This window comes from Hylobates moloch, unplaced genomic scaffold (assembly GCF_009828535.3).
Source record: "Hylobates moloch isolate HMO894 unplaced genomic scaffold, HMol_V3 SCAFFOLD_2, whole genome shotgun sequence".
NCBI lineage: Eukaryota > Metazoa > Chordata > Mammalia > Primates > Hylobatidae > Hylobates > Hylobates moloch.
In genome coordinates, this window is record NW_026652277.1 from 153399206 (window position 1) to 153413073 (window position 13868).

Genomic DNA, 13868 nt, shown 5'->3' on the forward strand with positions numbered 1-13868 from the left:
GGAAACCCCGCCTTATATGGATGACATGGAATGGAAAAGAAGCTCCATGGCTTTCCTGTTTCGCTGGTGGGTTTGACCTTTTCCACACGTGCATTTACTTTGAACTCCTCCTAAGTTAGGTGCTACGTGAATACAAGTTATAATTAACATGCTTTCTTTGGGTCTCCTTGAACAAAATATTCTCTCTCATGATATGCTATGCATATTTACTTTGAATGAATAATAGTTTTGAATTTGGATTTAGAAAGCAGATAATGTGACTGAAATCCATGTTTCTTCTTTGCCTTTAATCTAGGGCTGCAGGATGGGGCCCAAATGTGAAGGGAATAAAACATGAGAGAACGTTGTTTAGCCACGAAATAACCAGGGATAAGAGGTTTAGCTTATAGGCTCTAATCAAACGTGTTATTTTTCATTGAAAACTGGCGTATGGTATCACTATGCAGCTGTTAACCAGCTGTTTCCTTTCTACTGGGGTTCTTGTGTGCTCTCTGCTTTAAATTTATGTGTTGCTTGGGATCCCGAAGGATAAAATAGTACTTGTAGGTTCAACGTAGTGGTTGGAATAGTTGTTTGTGTGTTTTCAGACTTTTTAGTTTAATGCAACATGTTTAAAATGTTTTCTTCTAATTGCTATTGTATGTAAATGTTTATTTAATAATGCTCAAGTGAGAGAAGATATAGAAACAATTCATAGGCTAATTCAAACCATGTATTTCCCTCTCTTGTTTGCCCTACACTAATCTGCCAAGCCTCTATGATTGTCTCAGTTCTCCATTTAGCACCGAAGTTAGTTTTGAACCCTGAAAAAAGAGACATTTATATACTTAATTATTTACATATAATAATAAATATCATGGTCATGTAATGGCTACTTCAGTCATTTTATTTCCGGAATTGGTTCCTTCCAGTGGGTTCTTGGTCTCGCTGACTTCAAGAATGAAGCCACGGACCCACGTGGTGAGTGTTACAATTCCTAAAGATGGTGTGTCTGGAGTTCGTTCCTTCAGATGCTCAGATGTGTCTAGAGTTTCTTCCTTCTGGTGGGTTTGTGGTCTTGCTGACTTCAGGAGTGAAGCCACAGACCTTTGCAGTGAGTGTTACAGCTCTTAAAGGTGGCGTGTCCAGACTTGTTCATTCCTCCCAGTGGTTTGTGATCTTGCTGACTTCAGGAGTGAAGCCACAGACCTTTGCAGTGAGTGTTACAGCTCTTAAAGATGGCATGTCCAGGGTTGTCTGTCCCTCCTGGTGGGTTCGTGATCTCGCTGGCTTCAGGAGTGAAGCTGCAGACCTTCGCAGTGAATGTTACAGCTCATAAAGGTAGTGGGGACCCAAAGAGTGAACAGCAGCAAGATTTATTGCAAAGAGCGAAAGAACAAAGCTTCCACAGCATGGAAGGGGACCCCAGTGGGTTGCCAGGGCTGGCTCAGGTGGCCAGCTTTTATTCCCTTATTTGGCCCTGCCCACGTCCTGCTGATTCGTCCATTTTACAGAGCACTGATTGGTCCATTTTTACAGAGTTATGATTGGTGCATTTACAAACCTTTAGCTAGACACAGAGAGCTGATTGGTGCATTTTTACAGAGTGCTGATTGGTTCATTTACAATCCTCTAGCTAGACACAGAGTGCTGATTGGTGCATTTACAATCCTTTTGCTAGGCAGAAAAGTTCTCCAAGTCTCCAGCCAACCCAGAAGCCCAGCCAGCTTCACCTCTCAATTTCATGCCTTCACTGGCCTGATGACAGAGTTTCACCAACAGAAGAAAATCTTTTGGTTTGTCACAGTGTGTATGGTCTGGGGTCAAATATGTCAAAGAATTGTAAACAAAGGCCTGTAGACAGTATATCAGTGCTATGGTTTGAATGTGTCCTCCAAAGTTCATGTGTTGGAATCTTAATTCTCAATGCCATAGGTTTGAGAGGTGGGACTTTTAAGAAATGGTTAGGTTATAAGACCACACCTAGTCTCATGAATGGATTAATGCCATTAGTGCAGGAGTGAATTAGTTGTCACAGAAGTGAGTTCCTGATACATGGATAAATTTGGTCCCCTTCTTCCCCCTCTGTCATGCTCTTTTGCCCTCCTGTCTTCTGCCATGGGATTACACAGCAAGAGGGCCCTCACAAGATACAGCCCCTTGATTTTGGACTTCCCAGCCTGAGCCAAATACATTCATGAGCCAAATACATTTCTTTCTTTATAAATTACCCAGTCTTAGGTATTTTGTTAGAGCAGCATAAAACAGACTAAGACAATTAGAATTCCTACTAAGGATTCACATGGTATGGAGTTTAAACATAATGGAATATGTTTATGTTATCCTTTTTATTATTAGAAGGTTGAGATTTTATTATTACAAGGTTGAGATTAGGAAAATAATACATAACACTTATAACACTTACTACACACTAAGCTTTCTACATGTATTAATTTATTTAACCTTCTTGATAAGTACTGTTAACGTCTTTGTTTTATAGGTAAACTGAGACAAAAAATGTTAAGAAAAGTGTACATAGTTACACAACTTGTAATAATCAGAGAAGGATTTAAATGTAGGTAGATTAGTTCTTTATACTAGACTGCCTTGAGTTGTTGCAAGGAGTTAATAATTAATCAGATTACTAATTTCAGAAGTAGTCTAGTGGCATGTGCCTCTATAATTCCTGTGTTTGGTATGTTTGATTGACTTCCCCTAAACTTTTAGAACTCTTTTTCGTGATTCCTGGGGAGCACCAGTGTGGGGGCAGCAAAGCTTCTATCTAGAGGATCAGTTAAGTCAAGATAAGGAATTTACAGTAGGTGTATTAGGATATATCAGGGTATACTAGTCAATGTCAGCCAAATGCAGAGTGAGTTGAGCTGGGATTACTATATCATGCTCCAACAATTCAAAGTTTTCATAGGGATCTCTCTTTTCTGAAACCAAGTATAAAACTCTCATACTTTCTCATGTGAATTTATGTTAAATTTCAGAGCATTCAAAGATTTTCTCACCCTAATGTTCCCTTGAATTAACTAGGTCAAACTGCTGAGCTCATAGGAGGGGCTTCTGAAATATGTTTGCTTGTTTGCTTTTGGATAGATGGGTAAGTGGATAATTGAGAGAAAGAAAAATAAAGTTCATATTAATAAAATTGTAACTTGCCGTGTTTCATTTTGTTACCAGGAAGTAATGGCAGTTTTTAAATGACTTAGTCTTCCTTCAAGGCATTGTCTCCTGCTAAGCCTCAATAGGCAGGTAGGGAAGAGAAGCTATTGAGAGAGGGAGTGCTCTCTAGATCGTTTTCTTTTTTCTTCCTGACCACAGTTAGCACAGAATATGGAATCATTTAATCTCCATGTTATCTTTGGTGTGGGCCAGGAATATAAGGAGGAACAGAAGCTAAAATAACACCACCACCACCAAACACAGAGAGGCTAAAATGAAATTACTGAGTTAATGACTGAGTCCTCTATAACAGCAACTTAATATATTGGCTGTGTAGGCCATGTTATTAAATTGTGGTTCCAGTGAGTATCGTAGAGCAAATAACTACAGCAAGAGTACTATTAAATTCTTAGCAAACCAGTAAATCCATACCTGCCAGTTAAGGGCAAAATATTTCTAATTTACACATTTAAGATGTATACATGCTACATTTGGCTTCAGAGCATTGGTTTCCTTGGATTTAAAGTGCATTTGTACATTAACTAGAAAAAATTGGTAGACTTTAACAATAGGGTGAAATACGCAAACCTGGGAAGAAATCAGTAGGCTTTAACTATAAGTTTAAAGAGCCAAAACAAGCCACCAAATGAAAAAGTGAAAGCTCATATGTGCTTTACACATAGCAGACATGCTAGAAATAATTAAGTAAATGTAGATGGACATGAATAGGTGGAGATAAACCTATGAATTAAGGCACCAAAATCTCAGGTTCTACTTGGGGAACGAGGATCTGCCGTCTGGGGAGGTAAAGTGAGCTAGTAAAATGACATGATCAACCATTGCTAGGATAAGCTGTTTAGTCAGAACACTAGCTAAGGTCTCAACTAAGGAGAATGAGTAAGTACTAATCATATTTAAAGACTCAGAGATCAACAGAAGCAAACTCCTTTATTATTTATTTATTATTATTATTAGGGATCTCACTCTGTCACCCAGGCTGGAGTGCAGTGGAATGAGTATAGCTCACTGCGGTCTTGAACCCCTGGGCTCAAATGATCTTCCCACTTCAGCCTCTTGAGTAGGGTGTAAGCCATCGTGTCCAGTGCAAAGTCCTTTATAAGGTGGCATACTTGCCTTGGGTAAAGACAAAGATGACCAGTGTTGGTGAGCAGTGTTATCCAGTAGATCCAGATGTTTTGCTATCAAGATCAAGAAAGTAGGTAAGGCAAAAGAACGGGCCCAGTCAGAGCAGAACACAGGGGCTGCCCTTGGGAGAAAAGTGGGACTAAACAGCATTTGGGATCAGAAAATCATTTTAATATAATGATTCAGGGTATTTTACTAGCCCACTTTCGAATTCTCTTCACCTAATCATTAAAAAGACTCCTATGGCTGGTGATTCAGAGAGCTCACAAAAGTCTAAATTGCATGTACAAAAGGATAAATGTAAAATTTTACACTTAGCTTAAGAAACAAGTGGATGATGGGTAGGGAGAACCAACTCAATCACACTTTGCAGGAAAATAAAACAAAACAAAACAAAACATTGCATTAGGAGTTTTAAAATTTAATCTCAACTGCCACAAGTCAACTGTGTGACTTTTGGCACAAGATCTTTTAAAATCTTAATTTTCTTATCTGAGAAAGAGGATGTTGGAAGAAGATCGTCTTTGAGGTTCTTCCTGGATTTAATTTTATAGTTCTATGGCGTCAAGTTTTCTTTTAAGTACCAATTCATATGAAGCAATGCTGTGGCATGTGATGCCAAAAATCTAATTAATTAGGAGAAATACAGAGACTAGATTATCCTACTGTATTCAGTGTAGTCGCTTCATTTGGCTGGACAATCAAGTTATGGTTGCCATGTATTTTGAAGTATATTAAAAAAATTACAGGAGATCTAGAGAAGGTTGACTGAGGTGGTTATTATTCTAGAAGCAATTGTATAGAAGAAATCATGAGATGAACTAGGGTTCATTAGTCCAGGCCAGAGAAGAAGGGAGTACTCAGTAACTTTCTTCCAGTATCCCCTCTCATAGCTCTAGGTGGAAGGCTGTAGGAAGATTTTCCCTAAAGCCTACATAAAAAGAAATAAAAAGACAAACCTTCAAATAATTGCAGTGTTCCAGTAGTAAACTGGATTGCTTTGTGATGAAACGATTTCCCTCACAAGGATGATGTTCAGGCAAAAGCTGAAAGACCATCTCTGTGGGGAAAGCTGGATTTGATGATCTTGAGGGTCCCAGGCACTCACAGGTGCTTCCATCCTGTGATTTGCTCAGTCTTGACATTAGTTTTGAAATTACAATAAAAACAAATTCGTGTGCTAATATCAGAAATGATCAATTTTTATGGCAAACTATTTTCTGATTAATCAGAAATAAAATATAATTGTCAAAACTCAGACAATTTCATTTAGTTCTAAATAAAGAACAATTGAAAACAGCAACATGATCTGGAGGTTTTTACAGTTCCTCTTGCTCCTTGGCATCTTTATCCTTCAAGAGCATTTCTCTGAGTGTATTTCTTTCACATCTAATACTGTCTTGGTGCCTGCTTCTTGCAGAATCTGAATTGACCTAGTAATAAACACACAATAAATATTAGCAATTTTCTCTTACTCTTTCCTCTGTGACTCAAAATCAATTTGTTTTCTTCCTGTGAATAGTTTGTTTACTGTTGGTGGATATAGAATTAAAGTGAGTTAGAATTTTATGTTGTTTTTCCTAACGGAACCATGGAAACGTTCTTGCTGTTTGATAGTTACAAAATGCCTCCTGAGTTTAGGCGGATAGTAACAATTTAGAATTGAATTGTAAACAGCATTTGGGACCAGAAAATCATTTTAATATGATGATTCAGGGTATTTTACTAGTAAAAATACTTAATATCACTTAGTATTTAGACTTCACATCTAACTGGACTAGATGACTATTTACGTGTAGACAGGACTTAGAGGTGGAACAGCAGGAGGAAATGTAGAAAGTCAAACACCTGGCTAGGGAAAAGTCCTTACACTGTCTGGATTTGGTGTCAGCCTCCCTTCTGTCTCCACCACTAGCATTTCCAGCCAATGCATCCCTGATTACTCAAAGCCAAGCATTTCCTGCAAAGTAGCAGGAGGGATAGGAAAGAGCATGTGCTTCCTGGTCTGGGAGGTGGCACAGGACTGCGGGGCAGCCAGTAATAGCAAACACCTAAAGTGGGAAAGGATTTGGTGATTTTGTGAACAGAACTTTGCTTTTCAGCAGAATGACACAATCATCTGTAGCATTTTAGTCTGGATTTAAGTCATAACTACTGAGAACACACTCACTGTAGAATCTTTGCTTTTGGGGCACCAGTGTAATAAGATAGACAGGACCGATACTGACTTACCCAGGGGAGAGAAACAAAGATACACCCAGCTCTTCCGGAGCATGGGGTGCCCTTGGTGGAAATAAGCAAACATTTTTTTTGCCCTGGGGTCAGTTAAGGTCATTCAGGAATCACTTCTTTGAGAAGGAGAGTCTTGAAGAGAGTCCAAGAGAAAAAGCATAAAGTTATGCTTTGAGTGGAGGGAAGGGTGTAATCATTCCAGTTAAAGGGAATTGCTGTCGATCATAGCTCTGAAGCAGAGAGAGTAATTTGTTAACCGGGGCCATGAACTTGGGTTTACCTTTGAAGTTCTTAAACACGGTATAAGCTGCATATTTTAAGAAGTAGAGTGAGCCTTAAGTATTTAAATTATTTAAATGTGTATCTCTCTTGTAGGGCATGGGAAGAGGAGCATAGTTTCTGTGGCCTCCCTAAGATGGCCTGCCACCTCTCCTGATGCTGGTGACTTCTTGTGATGGTGGGATAATATTAAGTGTTTGTTAAAGGAAGAAGTTCTTATTCCCAAGTGAGAGGCCATATAAACATAGAAATTAAAGACAAGGGATTTGGATGAGGTGCGGATATGAATTACAGTTTTATTTCTTGCTAGTCATGTCACCCTGGGAGAGTTAATTAATCTTTCTGAGCTTCAGTTTCCTTATGTAAAGGAATGGTGACAATATTAGCTCCTATCACAAAGGATTTTTGTGAGAATTCAGTGAGATGTGCCATGTACAATGTTTAGCACACAGTGCCAGAAATATTTTATGGGAGCACAGATTCAAAAATGACTAATTAGAGCAGTTACTGAAGCGTCTCAGTGCAACAGCTGTGTTTATTATTGAATTGCTTGCAAAAATGGGCACACATGGCTTTTTAAAATTTTTTATTAAAAGTAATTTATGATGGCTTTATTAAAATACATGACTAGCATAACTGGCTTTTATCACATAGAACAGTTTATGTTTTCATTAGTGAGATAAAAAGAAAAAGAAGATTTCCTGCATCCTGAATTAGAGCTATCATCTGTTAAAAATATTTATGACTAAGAAACAAAAGATAATTGTTTTTACAGGATAGGGGCTCAATATATAATTATAAAATGAATAGATTCACCTATTAAATAAATATTTGTTTTAAATAATGATAAGTGCTATAAAAAACAACATAGGGGGATATGATAGGGATTGGGCTGTGTGTGTTTGTAGATATTGTAGTGCTCTGAAATTTAGATTGGGCACTAGTCTTAATGTCTAAATTCCAAAATTACTTGAAAATTGCAACTTCCATTAAGTGTGCTCAACCTAAAAATTTCCAGAAGGTTTATGATAACACTCAAGTTTAAATTCAACATAATTGCAAAAAGTTGTATTTTGTTTATTTTCAGAGTTTATGAACTTTTTCTGATGTTTTCCTAATATATGAAAACGAAATTGGGAAAAAAATGTTACTTTCAGTTATTGGACCTACATCCTTCAGCATGGATTTGTTTTCCCCTTTGGCTAATGTTTCATTGACCTCTACAAGGCTAGCATTTCTAGAATACCAACCGAGTAAATTTTAGACTCTCCACAGTTGATTTTTGTTGACGCTATCAGAAACTGTCAAGAACTCATTTGGTAATTATAAGTTTTTGTGTTTGTATAATAGTTAATTTGCAATCATGTGCTGTTTTGTTGAATGTTTGAAGTTGGCTTGCTATTGATGTCCTTTTCCAGAATGCATTTTCCACATAGAATAGAATACATGCCTGAGTTCTCAGGTTTATTTATTCATTTTAAAATAATTTATCAAGTGCCTATCATGTGCTACATGGTTCTAGTATTAAATTGAACCCCATGCCACTGTGGGTATTCTATCCTTTTTAGCTCAAAAGTCAGAAATTTGATATAGTTCAACTTATTCAAAAACAAGTCCCCTTTAAGGAGCTTTCAATCTAATGTAAGGTTTTAGGTGTATAAAAAAAGAATGCCTCTAAAAATGTTTCTACTTAATTAAAAATTTTATGCCCGTGGAAATCTAAAATTCTGTATGTCAGAAATATTTCTGTATAATGAAATATACAATGAAAATATTTCGGTATAATGAAGTTATTTCCCTGATGCAAGGTCTTATTTAGAAGAGTTTGTTTTCTGCATGAAGCATCCAAAGTAATAAATGATTTCTTCATCCTTGCACCGTATCATCAAGAATTACTTATTTGTCCATTTTGTTGTGATTTTTAAAGCTAATTTAGAATCAAAACTGAAGTGAGAAGTTGAACAGTAGCGCAGTTTTGTTCCTGCTTGGAAAAAGTAATTAATCTTTAACTTCCCGTATTTCTACCTACTCTCTTTCAAAAGCACAAATAATTTTCCTTACCAGAAACCTCCTAAATTTCATAGCATTCACAGTATACACTGACATGATGTAGGAGAGGTGACATGTTATGTGCTTGAATTCAGAGTTTCTTCCCCCATTCTTTTTGATTTAATGACTGAAAAGAGTAGTGGCATATGGCACTACTATAACTTCCAGTATATCAGGATGATCAGTAAGTTGCAGACATAATAAACTAAAAATACTATTGATACTTTTTTGGAGATAGAATGATAGTTTTCTATGGATATGTTTATTTTGGCTAATATTATCAGCCCACTCATATGGCATATGTTCTTATTCAAAGCCCAATTATGGTATGATTCCTGTCAAAAATGTTCACTATTATACAAGTCCACAGAGGGCTTTGAATTATTGACCCTACTCAGTAAACTTAAGAGAGCTCCTTGTTGTTGGTCCCACTGGGGAAGGGGGAGCACAGGCAAGGTAGTGGAAGGCATAAAAAAGGAAAGCAAGGGGAGATGAATATGCAAAATGCTGTTATTTTAAACCCTCTTGTTTTAGTTTACATTCAAGGAATTGTAATGTAATGGAGAGAGCACAGAATTAAAAACTAAAATGATAGGATTCCGAGCAGGCTAAACTTAAAGTACCTTCCTCACGACAAGCCTACCTGCCTCTGTACCCATTGTTTCCCCCTCCCATTGTGGTTGGAGGTGACATTCCTTGCCATTGGGCCAATCCTCTTACCAACATCAGAAGCCCATTTCTTTCTTACCTGTTTTTATTATCCTCCTTCTCTTCTATATCTTCTCCTTCTCTCTTTCTACTGGATTTTCCTCATCAGCGTTTAAACATATAGAAGTCTTTTAATTTATAAATATCTCTTTATCCTACTTTCCCCTCCTCTTACCACCCTAATCCTCTCCGTCTTTACCTGTGCATAAGAAGTAGCACAGCAAGGCAACACTTGTCTTTACTCAACGGCTCCATTTCCTTAGCTCTCATTCATTAATTAATCTTCCTCTGAAAGGGCTAAACCAAAGTTATCAATCATCTCCCTGAAGCTAAGTTCCACAAACATTAATAAGTTTCTTATCACTTACCCTCTTATCAAAGCACAACAAAGCTGACCATGCCACTCCAGTAGATCCTCCACTGACTTGGTTTCCATGATACTAGATCCTTTTGGATTGTCTACTGCCTCTTGAGTTGCTCCTTCTCCTTCTTCATTTACCAGCCAGTGCTCCTCCATCTAATCTGAAACGCTGCACTTCTTCAAGCTTCAATCTTCGGCTCTCTTTTCTTCTCCTTAGACCAAGATTTCTCAATAGTTTTTGGGTCTTAAAGAATCCTTGACAAAAAATTATTGCTATAACTTCCAGTATATCAGCATGATCAGTAAGTTGCAGACATAATAAACTAAAAATACTATTAATACTCTTTTGGAGATAGAATGATAGTTTTCTATGGATATGTTTATTTTGTCTAGTATTATCAGCCCACTCATTTCGTGTGGTTCTCCTCCCACTAAGGATATCAACTTGAATGTAAGTCAATAGTATGAGTAGTGCACACTTTAGTTTTTCTTTTTTTTTTTAATTAAAATTTCTTCTGGATTTTTTAAACCTTATCCAAGTAGACTTAAAATTCTTACTACAAATGTCTACTATGTAATTAGTTTGTAATCCCAACACTTTAGGCGGCTGAGAAAGGAGGATCATTTGAGGCCAGGAGTTGAAAACCAGCCTGGTCAACATAGTGAGACCTTGTCTCTACAAAATAAAAAAAAAATTAGCCATATATGGTAGAACTTGCTTGTAGTCCCAACTACTCAGAAGGCTAAGGCAGAGCATCACTTAAGCCCAGGAATTTGGGGCTGCAGCGAGCTATGATTGTGCCACCACACTCCAGCCTGGGTGAGAGAGCAAGAGTCCATCTAAAAAAAAAAAAGACCAAAAAACGACCAAACCCCCCGCAAACCCATAAATTCTACTATAAAAAATGCTAACACGGTATGGTATGTGGTACATGGTGAATGGCAAGAGTGCTTTTTCCCTATTTACAACTAAAGATGACTTTTTAGCTAACCTTTCTTAAAAAAGGAAAGGCAATAAGCTTAGCTTGTCTTTTAAAAATTTAATTCCTTTATTTTCATTAATTCTTAAAACCCATGGGTTAACATAATAAATTTCTGTTAATAACTGGCTTAAGCCAAAATAATTTTTAAATTGTATTTACTTAGAAGCATTCAAAATGTCAACAACATGGCTGCAACTCTGTTTTTTTTTACAATTAGGGAGTTGTATTCAGTTATCAAAACAACAGTTATTTTGTATAAACTGCATCAGAGACAACTGAAGATGAAAGAACTACCATCTCCACATACAACTAATTTGTGCAGTGCACCAGAAAGAACCTGTTTAAATTTCCATGCCAATTTACAACCTCCATACTGTGCCAGGTAAGGTTAGTGGCTATTGAAAATACTACCTAGACAGGGCTATCTAAAGACACATTGGATAGTGTGTTAACTATATAAAAAAAGACACTGTACAATTTAAAAACAAATTTTATACAGCCTTACATTTCAATTTGTTTCTTCAAAAAGAGTCAGTTGTGTACAGGGGAGTTAAATGCTTTTAAGACAAGAAAAACACTGCACTAGAACCAACTTATTAACATTGTCATTATCTCCTCCTCCTCCTCCTTCTCCTCTTCCTCCTCCTCTTCTTCCTTCTTCTTCTCCCTATTCTTCATCATCTTTTTCCTCCTCCTCATCTTCATCTTCCTCCTCTTCCTTCTTGTTCTTACTCCCCCCCTTTTTTTTTCTTTGGCTACATCAGTCTTTCCTTTAGCTTAGTGTGCAGCAATATTCTTTGGGTATTTTTCCTTCAGCCTTGCATCCTTCTTTTTATAAGGCTGCCTGTCATCTGCAGCAGTGTCATTCCATGTCTCTGCCAGTTTCTTTGCAACAATGGATAGGCTGGGATGTTCTCTTTCGATTTTTGGGTGATACTCAGAAAAGAATGAGGCCGAAGGAGACCTCTTGGGTGCATTGGCATCTTTGAACTTCTTTTTTCTTTCTTCTTTAGGAGGGATATGGGTTTCATTTCTCTTTTGTAACGAGTATTGTCTACCTTTGCCGTGTCTTCAAATTTTTCTTTCTTCTTGGCAGACATGGTCTTCCACCTCTCTGGGCACTTCTTAGAAAACTCTGAGAAATTGACTGAACATTTGGGTGCTTCTTCTTCTGCTCCTCCCAGCAAGTTTGCACAAAGAATGCTGTGAAGATATTTTGCCTCTTGGCTTCTTAGGCTCTCCTTTGCCCAAGTTTAGTTGTTTTTCCTCAGCGAGGCACAGAATTATCCAGAATCACCCAGTGCCCATCTGGTTCTCACTTGCCCTGGCATTGTCTTTATGGAGTTCAATGTACTGCAACTGAGATTTACTTTTTTAAAAGTAAACTTGATAGGTTTAATTAAATAAAATTTGTCAGTTGAATTTAATATTATTTACAACACAAAGGTTTATTGGGAATGCTGAATAGTAAACCTCTTAAAATAATAAGTCAAAGCAGTGGAAATAAAAATACATTTTAGGACATATATAAAAATCAAAGTCTTTAGTTTAAAGCTGTAACAAATCATTTTCTTTGTGAGTGACATGATTAGGCTCAAATATAGACCTAGAAGTTACAAAATTGTTATGCAGATGTGTGTTGGTTTCCCAGTCTCTTTTATAGGCCTAAATATGCTTAAAAGTATTATTTGAATCAAAAGGAAATAATGAAATTTACACATGTAATTTGAAACTTGTGCTTTGTTTTTGCTGCAAAAATACTCAATTCTAGGTCAAATATATGAAGTAAGCATTCAACTACTTCATTTTCGACTACGATCAGACAATTTCTGTCCTTGTTTTTGGTGTTTCTTAAATAAGAAAATGTTGCTCATAAATCAAAAAAGTTGAAAACCACAGGAAAATATTCACTGCTTCACTGTAAATGGCAGGATACTCTGTCTTCATAGAAACCCAGAACTCATATAGGGGCAGAACTCTTACTGTCATTTGTAAGAATAATCAGACTTCAGCTCAAAGTTCTTCCTCTTCTCTGAAAATCAAGTTCTCATGTGAGGAGGAAATCTAGAGAAAGCATCCCTCACCAAGTCAGACACTTGGATTGAAGGGAAAAGTACACTCAGTGTTGCTCTGCAGTTCTCTGGATGGTTTTCAATATGCTCATATCCTCCTTCAATTTCAAGCCCAAGCAGCAGTTGAAACATTTCACATTTCCTTCTGTGACTTGTTTTTTCCTAAAGATTCAATTTCTTTAAATTCAAGAATCCTGTCATTTGAAATAAAAAAAAAAATTTCTGGGCCATACAAAGACTTGTTCATCTGGATAAGGTGGTGGAAAATGGCTGCGAAATAGCCTAGTTTCTGCAGCCATTCTTTATCTTGAAACCCTGTAGCAAAATCTGACCTAGTAATTTCTTGAAAGTGCTACCTTTCAGTTCAAACACCGTGTTGAGAACTCTTCCTCTGCTAACCCACTGGATGTAGAATAAGGTTTGTTAGGTGGCCTCCTTCAAGATTCTCATACCATCTTCAAGCCATCTTCAGTGAACTAGTCTGTGTTTAATAGTAATCATCCTTGTAGCATTACTCAGACTTTTTTTTTCATTTTGTATTTAAGAGTTTTCAACACCAGTAGCTCTCTGGAAAGAAATCAGTGTCTTGTGATGTCAGTGTGAAGATGAATTTTCTTGGGGCACCATCAACGCAGATGCCAGTGCCATTCTTGCAAAATAGACTTTCTGTTTTCAGATATAAAGATGAAGAGAAAAAGTACCTTGTCCTTTACTTGTTTTGGGCAACATTCTGCAGTAGAAAAAAAATGCTCTTAAATTTCAACATTATTTATAAATCTTACAAGTGCTACAGCATGATGTTTATTGGTGAAATTTGTTTATTCATCAAAATGGACAAAGAAGCTGTAATTTTTCAATGTATTATAAAAATACCTTCAGCATCATGTG

The 13868-nt window shown here is 36.9% G+C and overlaps 2 long non-coding RNA genes across 9 annotated transcripts in view; one reads left to right on the top strand and one right to left on the bottom strand.

Annotated features, from left to right (window-relative positions):
- Positions 1 to 13868, top strand: part of LOC116810182 (uncharacterized) — a 302975-nt gene that overhangs the window by 127889 nt on the left and 161218 nt on the right. For 5 of the 8 annotated variants that reach the window (XR_009212510.1, XR_009212513.1, XR_009212508.1 and 2 more), the window contains exon 3: positions 11126 to 11290. The exons of 1 other annotated variant lie outside the window; for it this stretch is intronic. This is a non-coding gene — a long non-coding RNA (uncharacterized LOC116810182). Of the gene's footprint in view, positions 1 to 6960; positions 6986 to 7908; positions 8127 to 11125; positions 11291 to 13868 lie in introns of those variants that run through there. 2 more of the 8 variants (XR_004370220.2, XR_009212512.1) reach the window with 2 other exon arrangements.
- LOC131382888 (uncharacterized) lies at positions 4080 to 10127 on the bottom strand. Its single transcript, XR_009212515.1, has 3 exons — positions 9933 to 10127; positions 5256 to 5729; positions 4080 to 4349 (listed from the first exon to the last, which is right to left on the bottom strand). It is a non-coding gene; the product is annotated as an uncharacterized LOC131382888 (long non-coding RNA).